A 9757-nucleotide genomic window follows, 5' to 3' on the forward strand; every position below is an offset into this window, starting at 1 on the left:
GACGACTACAATAAATATAAACGGCATTTATAAGGTATGAAATTAAGAAGACATCATGTTAGAAAATTGACTATATACAGGATTTGTTCTTGGGTATTTTACTTTTTCAACTTTGTATGTATAAGCTTAAGGTTGGGTTGGTATATACAATTTGGTTTATCAATGCATATGAAACCACATCATTTTGTATATATGTTGAAGGCAGACAAAACGAAATAACGAAATATAATGATATTTTTCGCAGTTTAAAGTTTATTATGTAGAATTATATAGAAGACAGTAATAATGTTTACTGCCGGAATTATATTTTTTGTATCTTTGTTCTGTCAGAATCGAAAGTAGATGGTAAAGTATATGTATTTATATGGAACGCCGTAACTGCCTAATGATACTTCATTCTTTATCATGATTAGGTTTTTCTTTATTATGATGAGTTTTTTCTTTATTATGATTATGTTTTTCTCTATTATGATGAGCCTTTTCTCTATTATGATGAACTTTTTCTTTATTATGATGAGCTATTTCTCTATTTTGATGAGCTTTTCGACACTTATGTCAATTATCATGATGACTGTGCTTTTCCGGAAAATAACTGTATACTTACTTCTTATTAACAATGTTAACTAGCCTATATTGCAAATTCTTTATTAATAAATGATAAGAAACGGTAACTTACTGTATCTACGTGTACATTCTAACTTCTATATTGTTTATGAACACATACACTTCCGGTTCAAAGCCGTGTCACATATTTAAATCTTAGATAAGACGATAGTATTATAGTTGTAATACACGAATGCACTCGAAAAGAACAATTATATCATATCGGTGTTTCTAATTAGAGTGTTATAAATCGATACCTTGTCATATTTGGTAATTAAACCAGTAGTTGTGTATAGGATGACAAACGTAACTCTATGGAACGCCGGAACTGTCTTATAGTGTAAATATTTAATGTGTTATGTCGCTTTGCCTTTACGTCCTGTCATTTCTTCTTTATGTTATGTGCAGATGCCTTTATGTCCTGACACGGCATTCCTGTGTTATGTCAAATTAGTAATTTGTTTGGTCAAACAAATGTATGATATGTCATTGCTAAACTTTGTTGTGTAAAATATGCATTACATTATGCTGTAACTACTATATATTCTGTGAATACTTCGGAACTTTATGATCAACCACCTTTACATTCTCTCATATTTTATCTATGTTGTGTCTATTCTTCTTTCACGTAGGTCAGTTAATAATTGCGTCCTGTCTCAAGTGTTATTGTTATGTCAAATGTTCTAAACGTTTTGTCGTGATACACCTTTGTTCTATGTAAATTTCATGATATTATAGTCTTTTGGCGTTATGTTGTGTTTATTCAGATGTATCTCTAGTGAAAAACATAATACATCATGGTATAATTCATATGCGTTTTGCCGTAGAGTAAGGACTCTCTGTGAGCATTCATTGCGTCATGTGCAAATGCCTTTTACATTATGTGCAAACAACTAATACGTTTTGTGCAAACCTCGTTTACGTTATGTGCAAACATTGTTTACCTTATGTACAAACACCATGTAAGTTATGTGCAAATACCTATTACATTGTGTCCAAACATCTATTACGTTATATGCAAACACCTATTACGTTATGTGCAAATACCGCTTACATTATGTGCAAACACCATGTAAGTTATGTGCAAATGCCTATTACATTATGTCCAAACATCTATTACGTTAGGTGCAAACACCTATTACTTTATGTCCAAGCACCTATTACGTTATGTGCAAACACCTATTACGTTATATGCAAATACCGCTTACATTATGTGCAAACACCATGTGAGTTATGTGCAAATGCCTATTACATTATGTCCAAACATCTATTACGTTATGTGCAAACACCTATTACTTTATGTCCAAACACCTATTACGTTATGTGCAAACACCTATTACGTTATGTGCAAATACCGCTTACATTATGTGCAAACACCAAGTGAGTTATGTGCAAATGCCTATTACATTATGTCCAAACACCTATTACGTTATGTGCAAACACCTATTACGTTATGTGCAAATACCGCTTAAATTACGTGCAAACACCATGTAAGGTATGTGCAAATGCCTATTACATTATGTACAAACACCTATTACGTTATGTGGAAACACCTATTACGTTATGTGCAAAAACCGCTTAAATTACGTGCAAACACCATGTAAGTTATGTGCAAATGCCTATTACATTATGTCCAAACACCTATTACGTTATGTGCAAACACCTATTACGTTATGTGCAAATACCTATTATATTATGTCCAAACACCATGTAAGTTATGTGCAAATACCTAATATGAGGCAGGCATAACCTGTAAATGGGGACGAAGTCTGTATGCATTATTTTTTGTAACTTTAATATTTGTTAAAAAAATAAAACGGAAATACCGTAACGTTTCCGATTTTGGTTCTGTTGTTAGGGATTTTAGTTGTGACGTTATTTAAATTATGACGTCATATGCAATGTAAACAAAGAAACGCTTTCATCAGGTAACGTTTTTTCATATCAAAGAATTATTTAAAAAAATGAAAATTGGTATTGCGTTCCCTCCTTTTTATACTAGACTGATAAATATACATTTTACTCAAAGATTCATAACGAGACCGGAAAAAGGAAGTATATTGTAGATTTCTGCGCCGGTCCGGGATTTCAAAACATGACATAAAAAAAAGTTAACGATTTTGAGTTCATTAGTACAATGAAAAATTCGGGAAATTTTCCCGATTTTTTTTTTTTTTTTATTTTTCTACCGTAATTGGGGACTCCGTCCCCATATTACATTATGTCCAAACATCTATTACTTTATGTGCAAACACCTATTACTTTATGTTCAAACACCTATTACGTTATGTGCAAACACCTATTACGTTCTGGTAAACGCTTTTTTGACACAGATTTAAATAAAACGCATCAATGATATGCAGTTTGAAAATGAAGAAAATTAAAATTTTGACCTTTTTAACAAACTGTGGATTTTCATAATTATATTGAATGGTGTAAAAAGGCTATATACATATTATGTATTTAGTTTTATGGAAAATTATTTTGCTCCACATTAAAAGTGTGCGTTATGCAAACCACATTAAAAGTTGTGCGTTATGAAATAATTATATTGAATGGTGTAAAAAGGCTATATACATACTATGTATTTAGTTTTATGGGAAATTATTTTGCTCCACATTAAAAGTGTGCGTTATGGTTGCATAACGCACACTTCAGGTGACCCGCCCCTCTTTTCTGACAATGTTTTTAAAAACTCACAGGGATGTTGGAAAAATTTGATCCGATTTTCGATCGGACAGGTAGACGGGTGTAACAAAAAGCTGCATTTTATGTAAAAAAACCCAGTTTTTTTCATATTAAAAACTGCCTTATCCTGTTATCCACAAAAATGACGCATACATATATTAATCTGAAAGAAAGGGTTATCAGCCTTGTTTAACCTTCACTGGCCATACTCAAAATTAAATTCCGCAACTTGAAACTCCAAATAGTGACTTTCACTTATCCGTATTTCGTCCGGTAACTTTTCGAATCGTGTCATCAAGAACGATACAAAAAATACATAATTTAGTAAATTGTTGTTGTTTTCTTCTATTATTTTTTTTATAAGTGATGTACATATCGTTTCTTTTGTTGTCTATAAGAATAAATAGATAATTTCGTTGCTAAAATGGTCATCATAACCTAATTTTTCCTTTGAATTTCAGGATTTACTAACTATCTTTTAAAAAGGATGTGGTGTGAATGCCAATAAGACAATTCTCCACGAAATATCAAATGACATGGAAATAAATAACAATAGATCCCCTTATGGCCTCGCTTTTCGTCCTGTTTCTAAAGCTCGTACAAATAAATTTCACGTTTACCGACAAAGTACATTTATAATCAATACATTATTCCACAGTTGTTGATATGGATTTATCTATTTGTTCAATATTTCAACGAATATCGTCGAAGAAACATAAACTTATTTTCCGAACGGAGAGTCTTAAATTCAATGAATATTACGGGATATACGGTATAAACGGTAAGCTTCGATGCGTTTAGTTATAAGCGGGAATGGTTCGATCAATATAGCTAAATACACAATTAAGCCAAATGTTCATAAAATGAATTTGCTGCACATCATTATTCTGACAAATCTTATTTAAAAAAAATATAAAGTTTCATACAAATATATTCTATTGGATTTCAATGTTATCATTCTAAAATATGTTTTGACAGTTTCTGTAAAATATTGCCATTTTTGTCGAGCCTTCGACTTTAGTCGAAAAAGCGAGACATAGCGATCCTAGCTAGATTCCGTCGTCGTCGGTGTCGTCATTGTCGTCGGCGGCGGCGTCCACAAATATTCACTTTGTGGTTAAAACTTTTGAAATTGTAAAAACTTTCTTAAACTACATAAATGTATACTGGATTTCTTCCAAACTTGGACAGAAGCTTGTTTATGATCATAAGATAAATGTACATGCATCCTGAATTAAAATTTGTAAAAATAAAATTTATTTTTTTCCGTATTTTACTTATAAATAAACTTAGATTTTCTGCTAGGAAATAATACATTTACACCGTGAAGCAACACATTCACTCTGTGCTCTCGTTTGAATTGTTTTACATATTCTTTTTGGGGCCTTTTATTGTTGACTATGCGGTATGGGCTTTGATCATTGTTGAAGGCCTTACGTTGACATAAAGTTGTTAATTTCTGCGTCATTTTGGTCTCTTGTTGAGATTTGTCTCATTGGCAATCATACCACGTCTTCTTTTTTTTATATCAACTTATTTTCCGTTCACATTTTCCGTAAAGAAATGAGGTTGCATTTTGTTTTTAACATGTAGCTTTTTTTTGCTTCGAATAACAGGGCGGACCTTTTAGTTTCAGTCGACATACACGCTATCTTGAAATAATTGCTTTTCACATATAAATTATTTTTTTTGCTTCATGATGTGGCTGAAATTCAGCAACAACTATTGGCTTACATGAGATAAATAATTACAGACTTTTCTCTTCTGAGGATATTAAGCCATCAAATGCCGGAAAATTAACTGTGTGTATTACATTTCAGATCAAATGTAATTAATTCATGGTCGTTTTATTATGCATATATTACACACTGAAATTGAAAATTGAAATATCAATCATTTATACGTCTTTACTTGCATTGCTAATCTGCAATATGTAGACGTTACGAGCGATGTTCGTGTCTATAGTATAAACGTAACATACGTTATCGCTAAAATCGGACGTTTTTCATGGTTTAGACGCTACAAAAATACTTCTAGAATAAGTAAAGTTTATGTACCTGTTTGGTTAGGGGAGGGTTTGGATCCTGCTAACATGTTTAACCCCGCCACACTATGTATGTATGTGCCTGTCCCTAGTTCATGTAGTCAGGAGCTCGTAATTCAGTGGTTGTCGGTTGTGTGTGTGTTACATATTTGTATTTCGTTCATTTTAAATAAAATACAGCTCTTAGTTTTCCAGTTTGAATTGTTTTACATTCTCATTGCGGGGCCTCTTATAGCTGACTATGCGGCATGGGCTTTACTCATTGTTGAAGGCCGTACGGTGACCTATAATTATTAATGTCTGTGTTAGTTTTGTCTCTTGTGGAGAGTTAATTGTCTCATTGGCAATCATACCACATCTTCTGCGGGACCCCAATAACGGCTTTAGTTGTTCTCGACAATTGTCGGTATGGTAGCCTTATACTTTGAATGGAATATTTATGCAGTCTTTGAAAGTACCAAACAAATAGTTTTCACAAGAATAACATGACAGGTACGTAACTGTCAAATAAGCTCCTTTCAAAGAAGAAAAAAAAATTGATAAAGACTATTGATATTAGGAACGATTTAAAAGATATTGTCTCACGATCTATACTCCCGAGTTCTGTCCTGGTATTCGAAGCAAAAAAAAACTACATGTAAAAAACAAAATGCACCCTCATTTCTTTACGGAAAATGTGAACGGAAAATAAGTTGATAAAAAAAGGAGACGTAGTATGACTGCCAATCAAACTACTCTCCACAAGAGACCAAAATGACACAGAACTTTACAATTTTAAGTCAACGAACGGCCTTCAACAATGAACAAAGCCCATACCACATAGTCAACAATAAAAAGTCCCGAAAACAATATGTAAATACAGTTACTTAGTGTTGTTCAAATGTTTTCCGCAATATTTAAAAAATCTACCACAGATTGTATTATTTCGTTCCCGCGAAAAAAAATCTTGTCTACTTGAAAAAGCCCCCGGCTGCGTCCTAATGTCCCTTTCACGAAGTTTCGAAATATTATTTTTGAATAAAAGTTATATATCCGTGTTTGAAACAAATATCGGTTTAGTAACATTCAAAACCAATTGCGTGACTTACATGTATACTGAACCGATAATATAAAGTGATAGTACATGAAATATCCGGCAAACTTTCTACTCCGTCTACCTCTATGTCGATAAATGAAAGACACATACATAAATATCTCGTTGCGCTGAAGATAAGTTTGCAACCGTACTTTTTGGAATAGTCATGAATTATATTACAGTGCTAATATTGTATAGATAATAAGTTTTCTTTCAAACATTTAAATTGTGCATTTTGCCACTATGCACGGAACTGATGTCTAGCGAATTTGTCTTAAAGTTCTCTAAAGTAATTCAACATGTTACCCGGTCTAGTGTATTTTCTGACAAGTGTAAATTTTTTCTTAGTTTTTACAGTTATATATTCGTATCGTTTCAAAGAAATATTGGGAGCATCATCCGAAACATTCTTCGTCCGTAAATATTCAAGAAGACTCTTTAATGCTATAAGATAGAAAAGCAAACAAAAAATTATCGTGCAATTACGCACCCAAGTTTTACTCGTTTAAACTTGCAAGTGTTGCACTTAATTTAAAATTTGCGAGTAAAAATAAAACATTCAATCTGTTCCGGGTTGAGGGCAACATTTATCAATATCATAGAATGATAAAAATAATCAGAAAAATCAGTAACATATAGATAAATCAAATCGTAGTTTAAAAAGTATCTCTCTATATATGTAGCACAATATATGCACCGACAATCGACTAAGTTGTGCGCTTGTTCTGTGTGTTTTTATGGCACTGCGTTTTTTGTTTCGTTGACTATTTAAAACCACGCTAGGTTGCCGCGGACATTACCTTGAACAATAACTATCTTTAAAAAAGATATCCGACCTATTTAAATTTGAGTATATGTTTAAAACTATCATTTCGATAACCTTCAGAAGCACAATAACTTAATGATGCAGGACCTCTTTAATTAAATCTCCATCTGAATGTAACTACAAGAAATTCTATACTAAGTCTGGTGATACTAGGGCAATAATATATAAGAATATTGTGATGACACCTAAAAAATTTATTTGTGTTTAGTATTCTTGGTCCTCGTATCTTTGTGTTTACATTCACCAAAACCCCGCGGAAATCTCACATGCGTAGGTGCGTTCTAAAAGTCATGTACGTTCGTACAACAAAGTTTACATTAAAAAAAATTATAATTATCCCGAATAAACAGCTGTCATGGATGCAAAGAGCTATTGGAGAAACAATTATTTTAATAAAAATATAAATCTTTGTAAGATCTAGTTCAAATATTTATAGTTTTTCACTTGCTTTCCATCACGATATAAATAACGAGACGTGTTTTCAAACACAACTAAATCATCCACCATGAGATCATTTTGTCCAATCACAGAAAGGATTTTCGAGCATGCGTATTCTGTTGCCATAGTTAAGTGTCCTTAAGTTCAAAGGACACAAACAGAAACTATACCGACTACGTCGGAAAAAGAATACAGCGAAGTAGTTCAGAGCTTTTTAGAAAGCTAAAACTTATAGTTTTCAAAGTGTATATCACTGATGCGTTTTGTTTTAATCTGTGTCAAAAAAGCGTTTACCAGAACGTAATAGGTGTTTGCACATAATGTAATAGGTGTTTAGACATAACGTAATAGGTGTGTGCACCTAACGTAATAGATGTTTGGACATAATGTAATAGGCATTTGCATATAACTTTCATGGTGTTTGCAAATATTGAAAGCGGTATTTGCACATAACGTAATAGTATTTGCACATAATGATAAAGTTTTTATACATAACTTAATATGTATTTGCTGATAACGTAATAGGTGTTTGCACATAAGGTAAACGATGTTAGCACATAGGGTGAACAATGTTTGCACATAAGGTAAACGAGGTTTGCACAAAAACGTATTAGTTGTTTGCACATAATGTAAAAACCATTTGCACATGACGTAATGAATGCTCACAGAGAGTATCAGCTGTACGGCAAAACGCATATGAATTATACCATGATGTATTATGTTTTTCACTGGAGATACATATGTATAAACACAACATAACGCCAAAAGACTATAATATCATGAGATTTACATAGAACAAAGGTGTATCAAAACAAAAAGTTAAGAACATTTGACATAACAATAACACTCGAGACAGGACGCAATTATTAACTGACTTACGTAAAAGAAGAATAGACACAACATAGATAAAATATGAGAGAATGTAAAGGTGGTTGATCATAAAGTTCCGAAGTATTCACAGAATATATAGTAGTTACAGCATAATGTAATGCACATTTTACAGAACAAATTTTATCAATGACATATCATACAATTGTTTGACCAAACAAATTACTAATTTGACATAACACAGAGATGCCGTGTCAGGATATAAAGGCATTTGCAATAACAGGACGTAACGGCAAAGCGACAGTCTAAACACTGGACACTTTTAATTTGCAAAACACTCATTTGCAAATCCGCCGCCGCCTCAAACAAAAACTACAATATCATGTATATAACCAAAATTTGCGGAATTACATGGGATTCAATAATTTCATTGGTTTTCTACTGTTTCTTTCATATTTATTCTGCAATTTAAATTATAAAAACATGGGATTTTCAATATCCCATGGGACAAGGCAAAATCCCATGGGATTGACCATTATCCCATGGGATTTTGGTTAAATCCCATGGGATTTTTTTTGGTCCCATGGGATATTTGTAGTCCCATGGGATATTTATTGTCCCATGGGACCAAAAAAATCCCATGGGATTTTTATTATCCCATGGGATTTTTAATATCCCATGGGACAAATTAAAATCCTATGGGATTCTAATTGTAAATATATAGATATAAATATACAGTGATGTGTATGTTACAATGTATTCTATTTGGTAGTAAATTATTATAATATGAATCTTTTTAATTGAATATATCTTTTTTTTCTTGGGAAATGTTAATTTAGCATATTGTCTTATAACTGTTCAAAACTAAACTTTTAAACAACAAAGCAGATAATGTAAGTATCAATATATGTTTATTCATGAATTACAGAATACTTTCTTGAAACACAATTATTTACCATTTGAAATCAATAAAACCTCTATTGTTAGGCTTAGTTGCTATTTAAGTAAATCTATTTTTTTCACAATATCCCTCAACACAAAACATTAATAGTTTCTTATCATCCAGCATTGTTTGGTGGTATAGTCCACTTTTTGGTCATTCAGCACAGAACTTTGACATTATTGTGGTTTCAATATTTTTTTGTATTTAAAAGAACTTCAAATCATTGACTGAGTGATGAAAATAATAACTGATCCAACTTTTGTCTTTGAATTTATTCTGGTCTTGTTTCTATGTTTTCTCCATTTATTCTAG

Source organism: Mytilus trossulus, chromosome 14 (assembly GCF_036588685.1).
Source record: "Mytilus trossulus isolate FHL-02 chromosome 14, PNRI_Mtr1.1.1.hap1, whole genome shotgun sequence".
Classification (NCBI taxonomy): Eukaryota; Metazoa; Mollusca; class Bivalvia; order Mytilida; family Mytilidae; genus Mytilus; species Mytilus trossulus.